This window comes from Rhipicephalus sanguineus, chromosome 3 (genome assembly GCF_013339695.2).
Source record: "Rhipicephalus sanguineus isolate Rsan-2018 chromosome 3, BIME_Rsan_1.4, whole genome shotgun sequence".
Lineage (NCBI taxonomy): Eukaryota > Metazoa > Arthropoda > Arachnida > Ixodida > Ixodidae > Rhipicephalus > Rhipicephalus sanguineus.
The window spans coordinates 8156094-8179758 of NC_051178.1; the positions used below are offsets into that span (position 1 = coordinate 8156094).

At 49.8% G+C, this 23665-nt stretch overlaps 1 protein-coding gene across 1 annotated transcript in view; it reads left to right on the forward strand.

The window, feature by feature from the left end:
• The window catches only part of LOC119386432 (proteasome adapter and scaffold protein ECM29), an 814720-nt gene that overhangs the window by 757902 nt on the left and 33153 nt on the right, over positions 1–23665 (forward strand). The gene's annotated exons all lie outside the window — the stretch shown is intronic.

A 23665-nucleotide genomic window follows, 5' to 3' on the forward strand; every position in this document is an offset into this window, starting at 1 on the left:
GTTGGCTTTCTTCGGTGCCGTTTGGGACGAAGGGGACGGTTTGTAGAAGAATTTGAGCCTTGGGGCTCACCTACACGCTCACCGGAGAGCGAACGCGGCAAAGTTTCGAGATTTTCCGTAGTCGGCATGTTAGTCGACGTATCTATCCCCCCTTCGAGAAGCGTTGCATTGGGGCTGGGCACATCAGCCGATTGTTGTGAAGGTGCCTGCAAGGTGGTTAGTGGAAGTCGCACTAACTGTGGAACTGCAGAAGAACATGGAGGTGGGGAGGAATTATGTTGTTGCATGGAAGATGTGTTAGGTGGAGGACATGAATTGTGCTGTGGCGTTGCATTCTGCTCAGCATGAACAACTACCAGCTTTGATGCATTCCAGACGTTGCCATCACTAAGGCGGAAGGAATTGAATCCCGTTTGACTAAGGATTGTATAGGGACCTCTGTATTTATTCTGCTTCCCTGGCAGACGAACTTTAACTCTGAGGCCCACTTGTAGCTTAGGAGGTTTTGCTCCACGCTAAGAATCAATGCGTTGCTTAGTTGCCTGTTGCTTGTGGAACACTCGTGTTCTCACAGGATCCAAACTTGGCGAAGGAGCGGAAGAGTTTGGGTGTAAGCCTGCAATGTCAATTCCAGAACGCGGTTGGCGGTTATGCAGAAGTTGTGCAGGCGACAAGCCTGTAGTAGCTTGAGGCGTAAAGCGATACGTGCCTAAGTACTCTGTTACAGCTTGTTTCAGTGGGCGGCATTCAAGTTGAGCGAGCTGAATTTGCTCTTTCAAAACACGGTTGAAGCGTTCAACTTGACCGTTAGATTGCGGATAGTAGTTCGAAGAGCAAAGATGCTGTATGCCTCTGTCGGAGAGGAACTTCTCAAATATTTGAGATTTAAATTGAGGACCGTTGTCCGTGACGATTGCTTCTGGAAAACCTTCCCTACTGAAAAGTGCTGATAGAAATGTAATTACTGTGTCTGAAGTGACTGCATGGGTAAAGCAAACCTCAGGCCACTTAGAGTGGTAGTCAACTAATGTAATTGCAAATCTGCAGTCGAAAGGAGCACGTTCGAGTGGACCGACAATGTCCATGCCTAGTTTTTCCCAAGGTTTGTCTGGCCATGGGACAGGCTGTAAGGGTGCAAAAACTGGTTTAGCAGATTTATCTGCTGTTTGGCATACGACACAGTCCCGAACTGCACGTTCAACTTGGCTATCTAAGCCAGGCCACCAGTATCTTCCTCTAAGTCGCTGCTTAGTCCTGACAATTCCATGGTGACTTTCATGAGCCAACTGTACGAGTTTGTTACAGAGTGAAGCAGGAATGCTTACTCTATCTGCTCGGAAAACTAAGTTGTCTACATAGGACAGCTCATTTCTGATTGCAAAGTTAGTTCTGGCTGAAGAGATTTCTTTTCTGGCCATCCGTTCGCAATGTATGGAATTACTTGTTGCAAAGTAGTATCCTCAGCAGTTGCTGCCTGTAAATCAGCTTTACTGATGCATGGAGTGACAAGTGAGATTATCTCTTCTTCCAAGTCTGGAGAGACTGGAAGTTGCAAAGGCAGACGGGAAAGTGCATCTGCTACAGCATTATTTGAACCTTTGCAGTACTGTACAGTGAAGTTGTAGTACAAAAGTCTGGCGCACCAGCGTGAAATGCGTAATGGGTGTCGGCCCTCTGATCCAGCAGAAAGTAATGTAGTAAGTGCTTGATGATCAGTGCGTAACGTAAAATGTCTACCCCAGAGGTATACATGCCATTTCTCGCAAGCAAAGAGGCATGCTAAGGCCTCACGCTCACCAGTAGAATATCTGCGTTCAGCAGGTGACAAGGATCTCGAAGAAAAAGCAATTGTAATTAATTGGTCACCTTTGCGTTGTTGAAATACAGCACCCAAACCTATGTTGGAAGCATCAGTCGTTATGACTATCGGAAGCTTCTCGTCAAAGAGTTGAATGACTGGGTTTTCAGCCAGTACTGCTTTGATACTGTTGAATGCCGAATTGGCTTCATGCGACCAATGAAATGTTTGGCCTTTGCGCAACATGGAGCGCAGTGGTTCAACAACGTCAGCATGAATGCAAGGATTTACAATCTGTAGGAGCAGGTGCATTAACAATAGCATGCACTTTGGACTCAAGAGGAGACAATCCTCTGGCAATGACATTGTGTCCTAAAAATTGGATTTCTTGGACAGCAAAGACACATTTGTCGTTTAGTTTCATTCCTGTGTTGCTATGCGGCTTAGTACTGCTTGTAAATTAGCATCATGTTCAGCACGCGTTCGACCCCAGACCAAAATGTCATCTAGGTAGCATAGTACTCCAGAACAACCTTTCAAAATGTCTGACATCATTTTCTGGAAAACAGCAGGGGCAGATGCAAGCCCGAAGCAGACTCTACGGAATCTGAACAAACCATCATGCGTTACAAAAGTGTTTAAGTCCCTACTTGATTCTGACAAGTTAACCTGATGGTATGCTGATGCAAGATCTAGCTTTGAAAAGTAAACAGCACCTATAAGTTGCTGGAGAAGTTCTTCGATGTGGGGCAAGGGAAACCCATCAATCACGATAGCTTTGTTTGGTTCACGCAAGTCCACACAAAGTCTTAAGGAACCGTTCTTTTTCTTCACCACGACCAGTGGAGAGACCCAATCTGATGCTGAAACACGTTCGATGAGGCCTGCATTTTCAAGGCGGGAAAGTTCATCGGAGACTTGTTGTCGAAGCAGGAATGGCAATCTGCGAAGCTTGGCAGCTACAGGTTGCACACCTGGGCGGCGTTTCACTTCGTGCATGTAGCCTTTCACCAGGCCAAGTTCCTGGGTGAAGAGGTGATGAAATTCGGACGGAGCATTGGCAGGAATTCTTGGAGTTGCTGTACTTGAAACTTGTGAGCAAGAAAATGTAGCGCCGTCGATGTGTATGTGGAGGCTTCGAATGGCGTCCAAACCAAGAAGTGAAGAACCTTATTTTGTCACGTAAAATGTGACAGTAGCAGTGGTATCGTTGTACCGGACGTTTGTAGAGACGTATCCGACATGGGGAATGCATTTCTTTGAATAGTCCTGAAGGACAATGTAGGAGTCAAGGAGTCTGGTCCCCGGAAAGTACTGCTTGAAATCTTGTAAGTTCAGCAATGAGACGGTCGCACCGGTGTCAACGAGAAAAGGAATGTTGACTTTGCCAACTTGAACAGAAATTTTCAGTGGCGAAGGACGGCTGTAGCGTTCATCAACGTTGAGAATAGTAACTGTATTTGTTACTGCAGTATCTTGCACTTGAGCTACGTTTTGTTGCGAAGTTCGGACATTTGCTGAGCGGCAGACAGCTCTGAAGTGACCTCGTTTTCCGCAGGCAGAACAAGTGCGGTTGCGGGCAGGACAGTTTGCAAAATTTGCGTAATGTTGAGACGATCCGCATCTATAGCAGAAATTCGATTCAGATCGGTGCGGTTCATTCTGCTGTCCCGAAGAGTCCGATGAAGAATGAGGACGGGTGTCATGTTGCGAGCGGCCATGTTGGCTCCCTCCCGAGTTCTGTCGGGGAGGCCGGCGGCCATGATTCTTTTGTTTTGGTGGAAAGGAATGTGAAGTGCTTTGGCGGCCATCTTGCGTACCCGCTTGAAATCCGACCCTGTCAACTTGCGCGTTCGCGATCTCCTGCATTCCGAGTTCGGTACGCTCCTCTTCTTTGGCAATTTGTATTGCTTGATGTACAGTAAGGGTAGGTCCCAGCTGCAGAAGTCGTCTGCGGACTTGTTGTGCGGTAATTCCGCTGAAGAGCTGATCGCGGACCATGGCATTGACGGAAGTCCCGAAATTGCATCTGCTGGCCATCGTCTGTAGTGCAGAAGCATAGTCAGTAACGGATTCCCCCGGTAGCTGTTTGCGCAGTTTGAAGTAGTGACGCTCTAGTATTTCATTGCTCGGCGCCTTGAAGTGATTCTCGAGCAGCGTGAGCGCTGCGATGTACTCATCTTGCGTGCCTTCGTCCCGAGTGCCATCGCCGTTCCCCGCCTGTTCCTGGGCAGCTTGTAGCGTCCAGTAAACATCCAGGCCTTCAACTCCCAGTGCATTCAGCAGGAGGCTCTTCTTCAGAGCGGGCCGGGCGGTGTCTCCGGCGGCAACGTCGACGTACGCCTGAAAGACACGGCGCCATTTAGCCCAAGGCACGGGAGGAGTGCCCGGAGTTTGTAAAAACGGCGGAGGAGGAATAGCGGCAGTCATGCTGGAAACGTGGTTCACTGATGAGTCGCAGTCGCCAGGATGCGTTGGCGAGTCACTGGTGCCAGCAAGCATTGGCAATACGTGCACAGGGTGTGGCCGCAGTAGGGCGTGGCCGCAGTAGGCCTACCTCATTTCGTGCAGAATGTTAAGTGGGGTGATGCCCCGTAATGCGGCTGAAAAGGTGGCTGGCCACGTTGAAATTGGCAGAAAATGCCGGAGAAGAATGTAGAGGCTTACATTGTTTTCACCTCGTCGCCACTTTGTAGTGTCGCCGCCGGAGGTACCGTCCGGCGGGCTAGGAGGCGGCTCAGCGCCGGAGCGCCCGCAGTTGCGTCAAGACAGCCGGAAAGCGGGGATGGGACTGAAGTTTATTAACAAAGAGGTTTGGTCATACGATTTCGTACATGAAATGCCCGTTGTGTGGCGCTCTGCGTCACACAATCGAAACCGAAACTGGTAAGGCGCGACACCACACAGACAACATCAGAGGCTTGGAACACTCTACGAGCATGCTCCCGAAACTGCAATAAGGTCACCTGTGCTGTTACTGTAAAAACCTGCATGTAGTCTGAGTTGTGTGTTTTTTTTTTTCACATTGTTCTGCATGAAATGTGCACCCCCATACTACCATAAAATTCTGAGCAAGTACCCCAACCCCAGCAAGCACTCCCTCCAACCAATTTCACTGCTGTTTCACAATTTTCCCACCGTTCTGGAAACGCCCGCCCCGCTTTCACGCTGATCATGCACCACTCCCAGACCCGACCTCGAAGCACCTGGGCATAAAATTTGTCGTCAAAATGCTTTTTTTTTATTTCATACATAACAATGCAGCCAGAACTAGGCGCACGACACCCATGATGATTTTCAAGTTCCCACGAGCATTGGCTTGTGCGAATAGTAAATTTCAGGTTCGAAGCGAATTCGGAGCAAATAGTGATTTGATCGAATAATTTAGAATCCAGTTCGAATAGTATATATCACATATTGTAAAGAAAAATGAGCATATTTGTCATGACCCAACTTACCTGCAGAATATTTGTTTAATTGAAACAAGGTATGTGCAAATGTCATTCTTTTTAGTTCAAAGAGAACTTTGAATAGTAGCAGGATTTGACTTCCGGCACAATGCGAGTGATAACCTGTGAAATATGTTACCTTTTAAAATTTACTATACTTAGGCATATAAGCCGGTATAATGAGCTTTTAAACTTAAAAAATAATAAATCGGTATGAGAGTAATATGTTCATTCCACCTTGAAAGGGGGCTTCGCGGCAGTCCGGATTTTTCCTGGAAAGGTGTATTCACGGTAAAGCACCCTGAGCTGCAGTGAAACCACCTTTACAGGGAGCTCTGCCTACGAGGCCGCATTGCTCATATTAGATGCGAAGTATCTCATGGCGGAGTTCAATCCGGTGGCGGTGGTGTGCGGCGTGACCACCCTTACTGCGCATGTGCATACCCTCTCCATTTCCCTTTCCCCTCCTCTCCACTCCCACTCCCCTTTCCCTCTCCCCTCCCCTTCTCCACTTTCCACTTCCCCTTTCCACTCTTCCTCTGAAACGCGGGCTAGACATGCCGAAATTCTCTCCTGCGCAACGCCGCGATGAGCACCAGCGCATGCGCGTCCCCTCCCCATCTCTCTCCTCTCCTACGCTGCCCCCCTCTCGCACGCCTGCCGACCGCGATCCCCGCTCGCCCTGTGAGAATTAACGGCCAGGCTAGAGGGAAGACAAGACGCGCGTAGCGTTCCTCTTCGCGTTCCACGACGCGAGGTCGGTAGCATGCCCAAAGAACGCCAACGGAACGCGATCGTGCAAGTGCTCCGGCTTCGCATCGCCTCATGTTCCCCTTTAGCGGGAAATGGTGTAATTTTTTGCATGCGTCCGCGCTACAAACCAAGTAGTTCCTAAACAGTGGCAATAATTTTCACGCATATAAACATTCTTTTTTGTAATACTGCATTGATATTGATATAAAGAAAGCAAAGCCAGATAAAAAGAAATCGTGAAGGCACGAAGTTCAGCGTCACCTTAACAATATATCTGTTTTTTTTTAATCGCACCCCCCGCCACGGTCATCTCGAAGTCTACAAAGCACTAACGTAAAACTTAAAGGTGACATTTCTGCGTAGTACCTCTTATGGTGTTAAAACAAAAAATGGCAGATTTAACATAAAATTTAAAATGAAGGAATCGTTTTTTTACCATTTCACAAAACAAAACAGGGACATTAATCTTATTTAGTACGGTCGTTTGCGATTTTTTTACGAAACTTTCGCCACCAGTTTTCTTCATTGTCTGCTGTAACTATGGCACCTGTGACTCAAAGCGAAGTATGGCAAAATGGTCCAAGATTGCCTTCGTGAATTTCGACTCTTGTGTTGCCGTAAATGCCGCATTTGCGTCTCTAGTCGCCGTGCTTGTCATTGTGTTTGATGTAAACGCCAAGGCTTCATTTGACGTTTTGTTTCAACGAAATAAAAGCGTGTAGCGCACATGGTGTTTAACTGTGGGGGCATTGCATACGTTGCCGTTACGTTCACGCCAAGGCGATGTAGGCGACTAAAGTGGCGGTGAGTAAAATATTTACGTGGGATTGTTTCTCGCTTCGACAACTTGCACTCGCGTTGCCACGACCCCTTCAGCCCTTGAACATCAACTTCCTATTTATTTATTTATTTATTTATTTATTTATTTATTTATTTATTTATTTAATCATTTATTTATCACATACCTGCGTCGCCCCAGTGGGCATTACAGCAGGGGGGCCCAGTCTTCAGTCTTGCTGGAAGCGGGGCCCCTTCCTTCCATGTATGTGTGTGTCTGTGCGAAGGTGTGTGTATGTATATTGTCACATGGTCGTGACGTCGACGAAGACCGCAGGCGACGTGTCCAAGATGAAACTTTATTTGGCCGAACTTGTGGCCGAGAAACGGAAAGTTAATTTACAGCAATACACACGGTATGCACTGATAGCGGCGAACAGAGCGTCGACCGTCGATCAACTGACAAGCAGTGAAGCGCGTCGGCATTTATACATGTGCCGCCGAGTATTCCAGCGTTATCGCTAGTTGTCGTGCAAGCTCTAGAGTAAGCCCGAGTGTTCGCGTCTTGCGCGCAATCTTAACAAAACGATCTACAATAATGGCGAAGCTTCTCGAACAATGACCCCCGTATTCTCGAACATTCCTCAGTTCAACGCTCCACTTTGACTTGAAAATGATTATGGCAGCGCCGCTCCTAGGTAGAAATGGGCACAGTATAGGGGTGATAATCAGCAGCAAGGCTTGAAAATCACGACGTCATTTTTAGTGAGGTGGTGGCGCTGTAATCAACTCGGTCGAGTGAAGGCGAACTTCAAGTCGAGGCTCGTTGTGAATACGGAGGTGACGCGTGGTTTGCGCTGAGCGTTGCTGACAGTCTTTGTGGGCGGAAACCGAGTACGGCGAAAGTGATAATAAGAAACGCACGTGGCAATGCCCCCCTCTGAAAACGCATCGTCCCGATGCTTAAAACAGAACATGGGGGGGGGGGGGGGGGGGAGGGAGCAATGCATGCAATAATGAATAAGAACAGTAAAGCAAGTAAAGTGCAATAAACAATAAGCACAAGCAAGATAGTACAATAAACAATAAGCACAAGCAAAAAAGTACAATAATAAAGCAACAGTACCGGCCTCAGTTTCACTAACGCGCGTAATATGGCTTGAAGCGCACGACATGCACTACTTCAGGTCGCTCACGGCGCCGCTGAGAGTTCGTAATGCCGTCAGGGGACAACCTCGTAGTCGAGTGCGCCGAGGCGTCGAAGTACCCTGTACGGTCCGAAATATCGTCGAAGAAGCTTCTCACTAAGTCCCCGTCGGCGCATTGGCGTCCATACCCATACACGGTCACCGGGTTGGTATTCCATGTGGCGTCGTCGAAGGTTGTAGTAGCGGCTGTCAGTCGTCTGCTGGTTCTTGATCTGTTGGCGGGCGAGCTGTCGTGCATCTTCGGCGCGCTGTAGGTAGGTGGTCACGTCGATGTTTTCCTCGTCGGTCACGTTTGGTAACATGGCGTCGAGCGTCGTGGCCGGGCTCCGTCCGTAGACCAACTTGTATGGCGTCATCTGCGTCGTTTCCTGTACGGCCGTGTTGTACGCGAAGGTCACGTACGGAAGGATGGCGTCCCACGTCTTGTGTTCGACGTCGACGTACATGGCCAGCATGTCGGTGATGGTCTTGTTTAGACGATCGGTCAGGCCGTTGGTCTGTGGGTGGTAGGCGGTGGTCCGGCGGTGGCTTGTGTGGCTGTATTCCAAGATCGCCTGAGTTAGGTCAGCCGTAACGCCGTACCTCCGTCGGTGATGAGAACCTCTGGGGCGCCTTGTCGAAGGACAATGCTCTCAACGAAGAACTTGGTTACCTCAGCGGCACTGCCTTTGGGCAGGGCTTTTGTTTCGGCGTAGCGGGTGAGGTAGTCGGTAGCCACGACGATTTATTTATTTCCGCAAGTCGACGTTGGGAACGGCCCCAGGAGGTCCATCCCGATCTGCTGGAATGGTCGCCGAGGAAGCTCGATCGGCTGAAGGAAGCCTGCCGGTCTTGTGGGCGGTGTCTTTCGTCGCTGACAGTCTCGGCACGTCCTTACGTAGCGAGTGATGTCGGCGGCAAGGTGGGGCCAGTAGTACTTATCCTGTACTCGTGCGAGCGTGCGGGAAAGTCCGCGGTGTCCAGCCGCCGGATCGTCGTGCAGGGCATGCAGAATTTCTAGTCGCAGTCCCGAAGGTACAACGATAAGGTAGCTGGCTCGGACCGGAGAGAAGTTCTTTACGAGGACGTTGTTTTTCAAGGAAAATGATGCCAATCCTCGCCTGAATACTTTTGGGACAACGATGGTCCTGCCCTCCAGGTATTCCACGAGACCCTTTAGTTCCGGGTCGGCTCGCTGTCGTTCGGCGAAGTCGTCGGCACTTATGGCTCCCAAGAAGCTGTCATCATCATGGTCGTCGGTCGGTGGTGGGTCGACGGGGGCACGAGACAAGCAGTCGGTCTCGGAGTGTTTCCTTCCGGACTTGTACACGACGGTAATGTCAAATTCTTGAAGTCTTAGGCTCCACCGTGCGAGGCGACCTGAAGGGTCCTTCAAGTTAGCTAGCCAACACAAGGCGTGATGGTCGCTCACAACTTTGAAGGGCCTGCCGTAGATGTAGGGGCGAAACTTTGACGTAGCCCAGATGATGGCGAGGCACTCCTTTTCTGTTGTGGAATAGTCGGCCTCTGCCTTAGACAGTGACAAGCTAGCATAACTGCTAACCCTTTCCAGTCCCTCCGTCCGCTGCACAAGTACGGCGCCGAGTCCCATGCTGCTTGCATCGGTGTGAATCTCCGTATCGGCGCATTTGTCGAAATGCGCAAGTATCGGAGGCGTCTGCAGGCGTCGTTTCAGTTCATGAAATGCTTCGACTTGCGCTGTTTGCCACCTGAATTTGACGTCGGTCTTCGTGAGCTGCGTTAGTGGCTCGGCGATCCGTGAAAAGTTTTTGACAAAGCGTCTGTAAGGCGCACAAGCCGAGAAATCGGCGCACGGCCTTCTTGTCGGTGGGTGGCGGGAAAGGGGCGATGGTAGCTGTTTTCTGCGGGTCTGGGCCTACTCCAGTCTTGCTGATCACGTGACCCAAAAACAAGAGCTCCTCGTACGCGAAGCGGCACTTTTCTGGCTTCAGGGTGAGCCCGGAGTTCTTGATTGCTTGAAGTACGGATTCAAGGCGCTGGAGGTGTTCGTCGAAGTTCGAGAAAAACAGAACGAAATCGTCGAAGTAAACAAGGCAAGTTTTCCACTTCAAGCCAGCTAATACTGTATCCATGAGTCGTTCGAAAGTCGCAGGTGCCCAGCAAAGACCGAAGGGCATGACCTTGAACTCGAACAGGCCGTCCGGTGTTATGAAGGCAGTCTTTTCTCGGTCTCTCTCGTCGACTTCGATTTGCCGGTAGCCGGTCTTGAGGTCCATCGAAGAAAAGTACTTCGCGTTGTGGAGTCGATCTAGGGCGTCGTCTATACGTGGGAGAGGGTACACGTCCTTTTTCGTGATTTTGTTCAGGCGACGGTAATCGACGCAGAAATGTAGGGTCCCATCCTTCTTCCCCACTAACACCACAGGTGACGCCCACGGACTCTTGGACGGCTGGATGATGTCGTCGTGTAGCATTTCGTCGACCTGTTTCTTGACGGCCCCGCGTTCTCGCGTCGAAACTCGGTACGGGCTCTGACGGATTGGTCGGGCACTTTCTTCAGTTATGATGCGACGTTTCGCGACTGGGGTCTGTCGAATTCTTTACGACGACGAGAAGCAGTTCTTGTATTGCAGGAGCAGGGTTTTGAGCTGGTCTTGCTTGACCTTCGGATGGCTCGGGTTGACGTCAAAATCTGGTTCGGGACTTCGATTCGTCAAAGCTGGTTCGGCAGCATCGGAGAGGGCGAAAGCATTGCTGGGGGCCACACATTCGTCGATGTAGGCGACCGTCGTAGCGTTGAGGTGCCTGTATTCGTGGCTGAAGTTTGCCAGCACTACCTTTGCTTAACCATCACGCAGCTCGGCTATAGGCTTCCCAAGCAACGCTTAGCGGCGCTACTGCTCTTGACAGGCAGCGCCATCTCTGGCAGAAAAAGAGAAACTGGGGTGTCAGCAGCGAGCGTTTTCCCTTCTCTCCACCGCGTTGCCGCTCGCTTCCGTGCACGTGCAGAGCTCTCGCGGTGCACTTGCGGCGTCTCACAATGTACCGCGTGCAGTGCGGCTTCAAAAGGATCTTCAAGCTTGACTGGCCCTTCCGAAAAGCGAACTTGATAAAAGGAGAAAGGCTCGTCAATCACCTTAACGGTGAAGAGCAGACGATCGACGACAACGACGCCCGACTCAAAGCGAAATGCATTTCCCAAGTCGCGATTACACCGTGTAGGACGTATACCTCGAGGTAAGCCTCATTCTGTTATGTTAAAGATTAATAATGGTCCACATGCACTCCGAAATGAAGCCGTACACGCTATCGATGTTCTGCGGTGTGAACTACGAATCATATGATTGTTGTTTTGATATGGCATGCTTAACAGTAGCAGCCGTGTACTTTCGTGAACAAACGTTTGCGGCGTGCGAAAAAAAGAAATTACACGGCCATGGCCCTGTTTCCTGAGAAGGTTAGAGTCAAGTCCTCCGTGCTGCTGGAGAATCACCCGCCGATTAAGACGCGAGGCAGCTAGCTGAGCTTTAACCACTGTGAAGCAAGATGAACTGCTCGCCTCGCTTTTTCGGCTCTCGTGTCATGCTTGCAGTCTCTTTTTATGATATCGACTTGACAGGCGTATAAAACCTGCTGCGCGAACGCGGCTACAAAATCGCATGAAGTCAGAAGGTTACTTCAAGGTTGCAATTGCAAAGCATGTATTAAGTGCCAGTTGTATTTAGCGACTTAAATATATATCGCACTAATAAAGTGACAAAAACAAAGCAAACCTGCAGAACGATGTCAAAGCATGCTGAAAATGCACGGACGTCCGTTCCGGCGTGATAAAGCAGCCTTCCCGACGCGTGAATTGCAGGCGCCGAACTTCTGACAATGTGCCAAGTTCAGTTGAATTCAACCAAGCGCGCAACGCTAACGGTATAGCGCGAGTGTGAACGTTCAACAACGACGGCAGGGGCGTAGCCAAGGGGGGAGTTGGGGGGTTCAACCCCCCCCCGAAATTTTTCAATTTTGCTTGCGTATATAGGCACGCGCACATACAAACGCACGCACGAACATGCATAAAGTATGGTTGAACCCCCCCCCCCCCCCGAAAAAAATTTCTGGCTACGCCCCTGAACGACGGGCAGGTCTCACGAACACGGGGAATCAAAACACAGTTGTTTCACCTACAACCGTAACTGGACTTTCACAATGCGAGAAGACAGCGTGTAATCATTACTGTAGTCGCTGCGTGCGTGCGCCGCGTTACTTACCGATTCAGGTAGTCGAAACGAACGAAAGCGATGAACTCAAGACAACCAAAATAGAAGGCGAGACAGCGCTGTCAGCTATCCACGCTTGCCGCCTGTATTTCTCGTGCGACACGAAACAATACAGTTTCACACGTAAATCGCGTGCCTTGGTGTTGTCTGCACTGTTGTGGCTGGCCACTAAACCGCAATACTTCGGACCACGCTTGCGCTTCCGCGGGGTCGCTTCTGCCATCGCGGAAATGCGCAGCTTCGCACAGCAAGCTTCTCGGTTCAACGTACCCAGCTGACGGCCCCCCAGTTACCCGCACCGAGAGAAGAACGCGTGCGCACGTGCGCTACCGCTACCGCCGCTACCGTGAAAGGGGCCGAGTCAGCCGCGCCTAAGGTTCAGAGCTTTCCGACAAAGCCGCAGCGCGGCTGGCGCGGCGCTGTCGTCGCGCCGCAAACTTGAGCTTGGGTTCGCTATTGGCCCCGGATGGATGGATGGATGCTATGAGCGTCCCCTTTAAAACGGGGCGGTGACATGTCTGCCACCAGGCTCGAAGAAAAAAAAAAAAAGCTTCCTTGTTTTATGTTGGCCTAATACCTTATCCACATTGATTAAATCTATGTTATTATACCAAAAAAATATAAATTCACGGTCCATCTCTCTGCCTCTTAAGGCAGAATGACCTTATTTTCCCCCCATTATTTATTTTTGTTCCTTATCTCTACTTTTCGGCCACCAATACTCTAACCGTCTCTTACTTATTTCTATCGCGGACGTGTGCAGCTTTCCATTGTTGTCCCTAAAACCCAAGGCTTCATGTAGACTCGTGCCCACACGTATACCTGGGTGAATATCGCCACATTCAATCAGTACATGTTCCATCGTTTCCTTAGTTCCCCCGCAGCATGTACATTGTTCTTCTTCGTTACTGAATCTCGCTTTATAACTACGCGTTCTAAGGCAGCCCGACCTTGCTTCAAACAGTAAAGCGCTTCCCCTTGAATTATCATAAAACCTTTCCCTCCTTATTTCGTTTTTTCCCTTTCGGTAGTTACTCAGAGCCGGCTTCTTTTCCATCGCTGCCATCCAATAAGTCCTTTCCGCCTCTCTGACCTTCCGCTTAATGCTCCTTGTTGCCTTATCGCCCGCACTGCTAGCCGTATATTTACTGGTGAGCCTCCTAGTTCTTTTTCTCCACTGCGTGTCAACGCTTTTTCTATACAAATACCTGAAAACCTTCTCTGCCCATCTACTCTTCATTTTCCTCAGCCTCTCTTCGAATCTCATTTTGCTCTGAGCTTCCCTCACTTCAAAGCCTGTCCATCCCATATCACCCTTGACAGCCTCATTTGTCGTCTTCCCGTGAGCGCCCAACGCGAGGCGGCCCACCGTCCTTTGATTTACATCCATTCCTGATTGTACCTCTGACTTCATGCACACTACTGAGTTCCCAAATGTAAGCCCCGGGACCATCACACCCTTCCACATTCCTCGAAGCACCTCGTACCTATTGTATCCCCATAAAGCTCTGTGCTTCATAATTGCAGCATTCCTCTTTCCCTTTGCTACCGATGCTTTCTCTTGTACCTCCATATATCTATCCCCCTCATTTACCCATACTCCGAGGTACTTGTACTCGCTTACCCTCGGTATTTTTTGGCCCTGTATAAAGACCACATGGTCTTCGTGATCATTGAATACCATCAATCCACATTTTGTTGCACTAAATCCTAGTCCTAGAGCCTCACATTCCCTTCCGCATATATCTGCCAGTCGCTGTATATCATCTTGACTGTCCGCAAATAAGACAATATCATCAGCATAAAATAGACCTGGAAGCTTCTGCTCAACCATCGTGCCGACCTGCTTGTGTGACAAATTAAATCCAATGTTGCTACCTTCTAGCGCTTTTTCCATCCTCACCATGTACAGCATGAATAACAGCGGGGACAAAGGACATCCCTGTCTCAGCCCCTTGCTAATCTCAACGTTCTCTTTGCTACTCATTCCTTCCCATTCTATGCAAACTGTATTTTCTCCGTATATCTCCCTCAAAAGCTGTATACAGTCGTCGCCTATACCCATTCCTTTCAATATATCCCACAAAATTTCCTGATTAACGTTGTCGTACGCCCCAGTGATGTCTAGAAAAGCCATGTACAAGGGCCTATTTTCTATTTTCGATATTTCTATACACTGGGTAAGAACAAACAGATTATCGTCTAACCGCCTGTCAATTCGAAATCCATTCTGAAGTTCTCCCAAAATATCATTTTGTTCTACCCACGCTTCTATTTTTAATTTTACTGCCTGCATCGCCAACCTGTATAGCACCGATGTAATGGTTAGCGGTCTATACGAGCGAATGTTATCCTTTTCTCCCTTGCCTTTATAGATTAAGTTCATTCTACTTTTTCGCCAACTGTCTGGTATTTCCCTCTCCTGTAAGCACTTTTCTACGGCTTTCAGCAGTGCTTCTTTAGTTTTATGTCCGAGTTCGTTAATGAGGCTGACGGGAACCCCATCTAAGCCCGGAGTAGTGCGCTTAGGAATTTTTCCTTCGGCCTTCTTCCAATTGAAATTCTCTAGTACTACATCTTCGTCGGTTGCACTCCTTTGCGTACTTTTACACTCTGGGGGAATCCCCGGGGCGACCTTTTTAAACGAATCAGCTGTTATCTTTCGGATGTAACCTAGCGCTTCATACCCTTCCAATTGATTTCCTCCTTCATCTACCATATGTTGTTGCATTGTGACAGACTTCCTACCCAGCGCTTTTAGGTGGCTCCAAAATATCCTAGGCGCGGCCTTCTTCTTTTCGCGAATCTCTGTCATCCAGCGTTCACTTTCACCTTTAATTTTTGCCCCGAGGAGTTACGGAGTCGCCCTCTATCGGGCGCGCCTTGATTGCATGCTAGGCAGGATACCGGCGGCGCGCTCCCAATAGGTTTTGCTGTCAGCGCTCTAGAAAAACGCATCGCGGAAGCCCTCCAGGACATTTCTCTAAGTACTTTCGGTACGAAATATGTTCTTTAGTGTCAAACTAATAATTTTCGATGAATAGAAAGTTCGGTAGCTTACAGTCGCTGTCTGTTTGTAGAAAACGGAGAGCCCGCTTCACGCGGTCACCGCGATGGAGACCCCTGAACTGGCGGCTTCTTGCGTGAAAGGTGGCTGAGGGCAAGCTATGTGAAATGTCTCATTAGGGTAGACTGCCTGTATAGCCAAATAGAGCATAACAGAAAGAAGCCAGCGATCGCACGGGTTCGCAGCGACACCGACGGTGCGGCATGTATATGTCCGTACTGATTTTTTCGCTTTCGCTACGAGCGTGTTTTGGCACCGTGCTGTGAACTTTAGGCCGCAGAATATGATGATTTGCGAGCACACAAATAAGTACTTTTGTTCGGACGCTATCAGATCAATTGTAAAAGAATTTCGTTACAGCTAGGACTTCGGTGCGCCTACGGCAACTTGTGATGTGCCGTCCCGACGATTAAATGTTTTCTTTTTTAATCTAAATTCGTGTACATTTCAATGTAATTAGCCAAGTTGCCTCGCACTGAATATTGTTCGGTCTTCTCAGTGAGCAATTGCCGCTGCTTCTGTTTCTTAATTCACTGCATTCGCTTCGTTTTGTGCTCACAGAAAGGGTGAGGATGCCTTCTTTAATATGTCCCTTAATTATTGTTCCCTTTGCATTCCCGTGAACTTGCCGCTGTTTGCAATCAGCAGATTCATAGACAAAGCATCACGATTTCGAGGTTGCTGGTGGAAGGAGAAGCGGTCTACGAGGCCAAGCATGTAGTTGCATGCAACGTCAACGACAAGAAAGAGAATACGTTCGCTGGACTTGTAAAGTTGTAATGCAAACATCGGCTGTCCACAAGGACCCACACAAACTTGAAGTCCCTGTGAAGAAAAACACAAGTTACTGCAGCAATTTGCAGCTGCAAAGCAGGGTAACAACAGCGCGTAAAGAGTATAAATGCAAATTTTTAATGCGCATTATTATTTGGCTGGTACCCCAGCAAGGTAGTGCCTTTTCCATCCTGCGGGAGATAAGCACCGTTATCTGGCGGGAAGCACGCGCGAACGATCGTCTCCGTGTGCGCTTTCTGCTGCTCACCGAACATCGCAGCACCGACGCACTAGCGAAAACCTTCGTCGCGGAAGTGCTTGTTGCACACAAGACTCGTAGCCGATAGCTGCTGGCCGGTTCTCAGCTTCACAACCTACGCTTCACACAATTTCTTGTCACGCGGGTACCGGTGCAGGCTGACACCGAGCTCTGTTGGTAGGTCCGGCACTGCGGCACCGAGCAGTAGAGCACCATCTTCGTCGCCTTCGGGGGGCAGCCACTCCTATCACAATGGCTTCAATTAAATGTGCTCAAAAAACGAGAAAACCTCCGCATTCGAGCAGACCGCAGCGCAGGTGGGGCTTGAAACTTTCGTTTTCAAAGCACGCGGCAGCGGCCGCAGCGCTCCACAAGCAGCCGATGCGGCCGCTGAGACCATGTGATCCTGCCAAGGACGTCACGCCGACGGTGGCGCCGGCATTTCCAGTGGTGGGCCTCGAGGCCAATACCTCTTGCGACGCAAATTTGACGGTTCAGCTAGGAGTGGGTGCTGATCGCCCTCGATGACGCCTTCAAGGTTCGCAGGTTTTTCGGTGCCGACGGAAATAATGACGCTGGAGCGCGGCGAAACGGTCACTTGCTCTTCTATCACATTCAATGCATGGTTCCCTGGCGTCGCGTGGGGCGGGAGCGCATTGTCTGAGGTTAGTGTTATCGACTCAGACCTCAGGTCGATGACGGCGCCGTGGTCACTTAGGAAGTCCATTCCAAGTATCACATCCCTGGATCAGTTTTGTAGGATTACAAAGCTTGCAGGATAAGTCCGGTTATTGATGGTGACTCTCGCCGTGCAGACACCAATCGGTGTTATCAGGTGGCCTTCGGCTGTCCGGATTTCGGGTCCACTCCAAGCGGTCTTTACTTTCTTCAGCTTGGTGGCGAATGGCCCACTAACGACGGAATAGTCGGCCCCAGTGTCGACGAGAGCGGTGACGTTGTGCCCGTCGATGAGAACGTTGCGGTCGCTAGTTTGTCGTCTGGCGTTGCAGTTAGGTCGTGGCGTTGGGTCACGGCTACGTCGGTTTGTTCCACAGCTTCCTCGTTGCGACGTCAGGTCTTCTTCGGTCCGCGAGGTTTCGTCGGCAGGGCTTCGTCTGCCTCGCGTCGTGTTCTGCAGGTCTCGTCGCGTTGTCGTCGTCGGCGGCCGCGGAGAATCTTCGGCATTTCGTCGTACAGCAACCGCACCTCCATCGGTTCCCTTAATTTCCCGGATACGGGCTAGGCGACCGGCCCCGGTTTGGGCCAGTGTACTGCTGGCGGTGCGGGCGGGAGACGGTGAGCGCGAACGTCGTCGTTCTTGCCACTGTGTTCCAGTGAGGTAGTCGTCGATGTCTCGAGGCCGTTCGCCTGGCTGTGGGCGCGGCGCGTTGAAGGCGATAGAGTCACTAGAAAATTTTCAGAGTATCGCATCTGTTTTCCGCGCGCCGCCGCCGACGCGATTGGCTCACTCGCATCACGGGACCTCTCGCCGCCATATCCCTTCCAAGCGCTTTGGGTGCAGGCGCGTTGAATGCAGAGCGCGGCCGGACATTTAGCAGTACCACGGTCCCTAGAAGTACTTCGTCGCTTTTTTAAACGTGTCATGCAGATGCCAGAGAGTAGCTCACCAGTAACCGAACGTTGCTGGTGAGCTACTCCGGGAATTTCGTATATTTTTTAATTCCGTGTAGGAAACATTAACGTCAGAGCGTCGTTGTACGTGGCTGCATAGTTGGCAGCGGAATGAATTCGCCCCCCTCGAAGAACACTCCTTTCTGCAGTGAACTACACAAACTTTGCTGGAAAAGATGTCATGCAACAGGATACTTCACCTTTACGGTTCGCTATGTTCAGTGATATTGAAAACTACATACTACATACCTTTCTATTTGCTTGGCTGTTTATATCTCGATCTGTTGAACAGATTGTGCATGCATTTCGAGTTATAAGTGTGCCACGCACGAGAGCGAAATCGAAGACTTATTAAAATAATAACTGTTTCCTGTATACATTGAACGCAATTGTCGCGTGATCATTTGCCACTGCGCAAAACTGAAGCGTGAAACTGTTGATAAACTTGATATAAGGCAATGTTATTAAGCGTATTTTATTTTTTTTAATGTTGCTAATGCTACATTACGCCGAGCGCACCCTTACAATACTGTTTAGTGGGTGAGAAATGGTCACAGCAAAAAAGAAAAAAAAAAACGGCTTATCCTCCCACGCATTGAGGGAATCGATTTCATGCGAGCCCTAGCTCGTATACACATACTGTGTTGCAGTAGCATGCGCGTTAAAAATTTTCGGGATGTGCTATTTCTGATCAAAATAACATAAAGCACTGCGCCGAGGAAGTTTTAACAAGAGTGCATCACGAAAAAAAAAGTTGAAATTAAAAGCAGTGCAGAAACCGAACCCTAGCTGTTTACGCGCTGGCAACGCCAAAAAAAAAAACATGGTTGATCCCTCCGTCATAGGAATCGGTATAACACGAAAGTGAAACGTGTCTTCACAGAAGTAGTGCTTATTGTGTAGCGATATATGAGAGCTTGTACAATGTCTATTCGTGTTTGGCAGCTATAGCACTGTTTGACGTGAATGCACCCATGTTGACAGCATGTCTCTATCGCGACGACTAACGCCCATGATCATGATTAAACCGTTGTGGTAGCTGACGGTGTGAACATATATTTGAACACAGCGAATCGTGAATCCCGCGTACGGATGATATCAACAAGCTCATAATCAACACTGGTACCCGGTATGCACTTCTTCAAAGCGTCGTCAATTAAGGAAAGAAACGGCACGGTGTGCGCTTTCTAGTAATGGGTAGCCGACGCCTGTGCTCATGCATACATAACACACACTGCGCTTCAGCAACACGGGAGGTAGGGGTTCGTAGCCTGAGCCGCAAACGCGTGCGTCCCGCTGGCCTCTGTCTCGCAGGCGCTGCTCTCGCTCCACCAAGGCACGACATTCGCCCGTCGAAATCGCGTCCTTTCTGCAACGCATAGTGCAGCAGTTTTGTTAGTCGGTGCTCTCGCAATTGAAGCAGTCGGCGGCGGAGAAATCCCGTTAGTGCATGTGGAAGCTGCACTACTACGATGAGCCGACGCACGCTAACACGAAGCCAAAGACAAAGAACGTAACTGCGTCAAGCGTGCCTCGGCGACGCCAGCGCGGCCAGTCTACCTCTCTGGTATCGAGACGCTTTAACCATTACCTCCGATATCGCGTGCAATCTCGGAGTAAGCGCTAGTAAGTGTCGATCGTGAAGCATTACTTCTTTTCACCTCTCACAGACGGCGGCACTGCCCCGTTTCGCCCGCCGCGAAAGAGAATGTGTGAAAGATATAAGGCGTGTTCGCGCCGTGCCTAGCATCTCCCGAGATGGCATAGTGGGTAGGGCGTCGGGCGCTTGCCGTCGCGGCCGCAACGTCGTGGGTTCGATTCCCAGCGGGGTATCTTTTTCTTGATTTTTTTCTTTCTCATCCGTTGGTGTCCATTTTATCAACGTCATATCCGTGACGGATGTACTTGGTGGACCCCGGCATAAAACACTTTCGTGTTAAAAAAAGCTTTGTCGGAACACAGCAAAATATTTGCAAATGCACTGTAGCGTTGGGAATATTAAGGAGACAAAAAATAGGAAATGAAATTGAGTAGTGAGGTCAATCATTTTTGATGGCCTATTTTCTACATATCTGTTAGGAAATGACAATGTATTCGCAAAATAAAATGCACCTTACCTACCGCACGCAGATTCGCCCGTGCGTTCGGCTGCTGGCGTTCCGATTTGAGACAAATACTTCACGCACAACTTCCACTTACCGTACACACACCACTTCTGTTACAGATAACACCCAGCTGAACAGCAAGCATGGTGCGCAAGTAAGGTATGCGTCAACGATCAGTCGAAGGACGCAATGCTGAATGTTCTCGATGTTCGATAATGTTCTCGAATGCGCTATGAAGTGAACCTGAACACCGACTGCAAAGCTAGCGCAAACAGTCAACGTTCACCAAGTGTCGAAATAAAGGGCATCTCGTACGGTCATTACGCTAATGCAACTATACAGCTACGGACCTTGCGAACACACCCCGCTGTGAAACGAAAAGAGACCGATGAAGCCACGAAGAGAGTTCGCGAGCACATGGCAACATTCGCCGCACGTTTCATTAGCTACACCGCTTACCGCGCAGTCGATTCATGACTGTCGATGACTCGAAATCACTTCTGATATCCTTTTGAAGAAACACACACACACATATTGCAGTTACGCCGAGCGTAACACGGCATCGAGGCGAAAAGATCGGTCACTTCTCAACACACGCTACCAACGCGCAGAACGGTCCGGAAGGGATATGGCCGCCGCCACCCAATGTTGCCCGCGTGCAGCCTACCTTTGCGGTACTCTGAAATTTTCCAGTGACTCTAGAAGGCGATTCCGCGTAGCCCCATCTGTCGGTACTGGCAGCGGCGGTACGTGTGACCGGCCTCCCCGCAGTGGTAGCAGAGCGAGCGGTTGTCAGGGGCGCGCCAAACGTCGGTCTTCTTTGGCGCGTTGCGCGGGGCATAGCGCTGGGCGATAGGAGGACGGTAGGGCGTCGGTGGTGGTGGCGTCCGGCGGCCGAACTGTGGCAATGCGCTGTCTCGACGTTGTCGCGGAGTGGGCACGGGACGGCGGACTGCAGCAGCGTAGGTCATGGCCTCCGGATGAGGCTGCGGTGGTTCGTGAATTCCTAACGCTTGCTGAACTTCTTCGCGAACAATTTCGTTGATCGAGTCCACTTGAGGCTGTGGCGGGGGTAAAAGCTTGCGCAGTTCCTCGGGCACGATCGCTCGAATCGTTTCACGCAAGTCGTCGGAGCAGAGTGGTTGAACGTCTGCGTACGGTGGCGTCGAGCGACGATTGAATTGTCGGGTGCGCATCTACAGCGTCTTTTCAATCGTCGTCGCTTCGGAGATGAATTCCTGGACAGTACTCGGTGGGTTCCGCATCAGACTCGCGAACAGCTCCTGCTTTACTCCTCGCATGAGGAAGCGAACTTTCTCTCTTCCGTCATTTCGGGGTCGCCGTGGCGGAAGAGTCTGGTCATCTCTTCTGTGAAGAGCACCACATTTTTGTTTGGCAGCTGCGAACGGGTTTCAAGCAGCGCTTCGGCCCTCTCCTTGCGGATGACGCTCGTGAATGACGCGAGGAACCTGGTAAAAATCGTGTCCCACGTTGTCAGGGTTCGCTCTTGGTTCTCGAACCAGGTGCGAGCAGCGTCTTGCAAGGCGAAGTACACATGTCGAAGCTTGTCTTCGCTGGTCCACGCGCTGAAAACGGCGACTCGGTCGGACGCTTCGAGCCAGCTTTCCGCGTCTTCAACTGCTGAACCGCGGAAGCTCGGCGGCTCCTTGTGTTGTCGGAATAAGATAGGCGCAGACGGCACAGGGGCTGTCATCGTCGCTGTGGTCGAGGCCCGGGTCTTGGTCCGTCGGGTATTTTCAGGTAAAGGCCCGTACTCTAGCAGTAGACTTTGTTGTCTTCGGCTTGCTCGCTGCTCAGGGTGGCCGTCGATGACTTCCTCGCCACTTGGGCTGGGTTCACGGCTTGACGGGGGCGTCGGTACATGAAAGAAGCAGCACCTCCACCAGATGTCACGTGGTCATGACGTCGACGAAGACCGCAGGTGACGTGTCCAAGATGAAACCCTTTATTTGGCCGAACTTGTGGCCAAGAAACGGAAAGTTAATTTACAGCAATACACACGGTATGCACTGACAGCGGCGAACAGAGCGTTGACCGTCGATCAACTGACAAGCGGTGAAGCGCGTCGGCATTTATACATGTGCCGTCGAATATTCCAGCGTGATCGCTGGTTGTCGCGCAAGCTCTAGAGTAAGCTCGAGTGTTCGCGTCTTGCGCGCAATCTTAACAGAACGATCTACAATAATCGCAAAGCTCCTCGAACAATGAGGCGCAGTTTGCGCTGAGCGTTGCTGACAGTCTTTGTGGGCGCAAACCGAATACAGCGAAAGTGATAATAAGAAACGTACGTGGCAATATGTATGCCCGTTGAGTGTGAAGAGATTGTCTTCGGTTGCTGTAAAACAAATAGGAAAAGGATATACACTTCCAAAAAAAAAAAAGTTTATTTGTCAACAATTCGATCGGAGACTGATCGTTATCGAAGAAAAATTTACGCGGCTTCGATGCACTTTTATAGCATCGTCCTCCGAGCAGGGAGAGAGAGAAAAAAATAAAAAAAAATTTAAGGAGTGTATCACGAGAGTCCACTGTAAAACAAATTATCACTGCGTAATACATGCACACATTACACGCAAAATGCAAGAAACACGTGTTAGACAAAAGCAAGAATTGAAAATATGATATCGTGAAGTATGATGCAACGCCATTAAAAGGAAAACCTTTTCTTTTTCTTTCACTCAATAATAGTTTTAGCGGCGTCACTTTACGATCATGATCCATGCATTCGAAAGTTCCTGTGTCACCGCGATATTATGCAGCGCGTATCATTTCGTGGTTTGTAGCATTACCTCGTACGGCATTTTTCATGCAAGGCGTTCGTGCATCAAGAGTGAGACTCGCGCGACGGGCACTTCCGACCTAGCACACCATTCTGGACTGGTGGAGCTGAATTGCGTTAAGACGACGCAAGTGCGCCAATAGGCACACGTCATATAATCACACACGCACCGGATGACCAGTTATCTTATAATGCACACACTACTGCATATTCTCCACACCTGGTTTGTTTACTTTCGCATTGTGTTGCGCTAAGGGGTCATGTTGGTCGCTTTCTTTCTCTCACCCCCGCAGGGGCGTCTGTGCAAGCAGGCGTTTGGTGTGTAGCGACACCACGGACCCGAGCTAAAGAAGGGGTTTCGACCCCCCCTCCCACGCCTCGCCGTGCGTGGCTTTGCCGTGTCCGTGGAAAAGGGGATCCTGGGGGTTGAGCCGACGCCGGGTGTTTGGACCTTTAAAGGGACACTATAGGCAAATAACAATTTATGTCACAATGGAAGCTCAATGTATGACAACGTCTAAAACGGCAATATTTTAAACAGCAATGCCCTACTTGCCGAGAAATTAAGCTAAATGTATCACACGATGAGCGCCTCGAGGGGCACATTTTGAAATTATCCCGATGACGTGAAAGAGTTAGACTACAAATAATCACTCGTAATCAAACTAGCTGCAATAAAAAGGGAACCTTCCGTGCATCAAGGTGCGTAATAAAATGCTCCTTGTTCATTTCTGTTTGATTCATGAAAAAAAAAACCTCTTTGGCCTTGCCACGGAAAACGGCGCGCGTGGTTCAAAGGTTCCGTTTTCGCCGA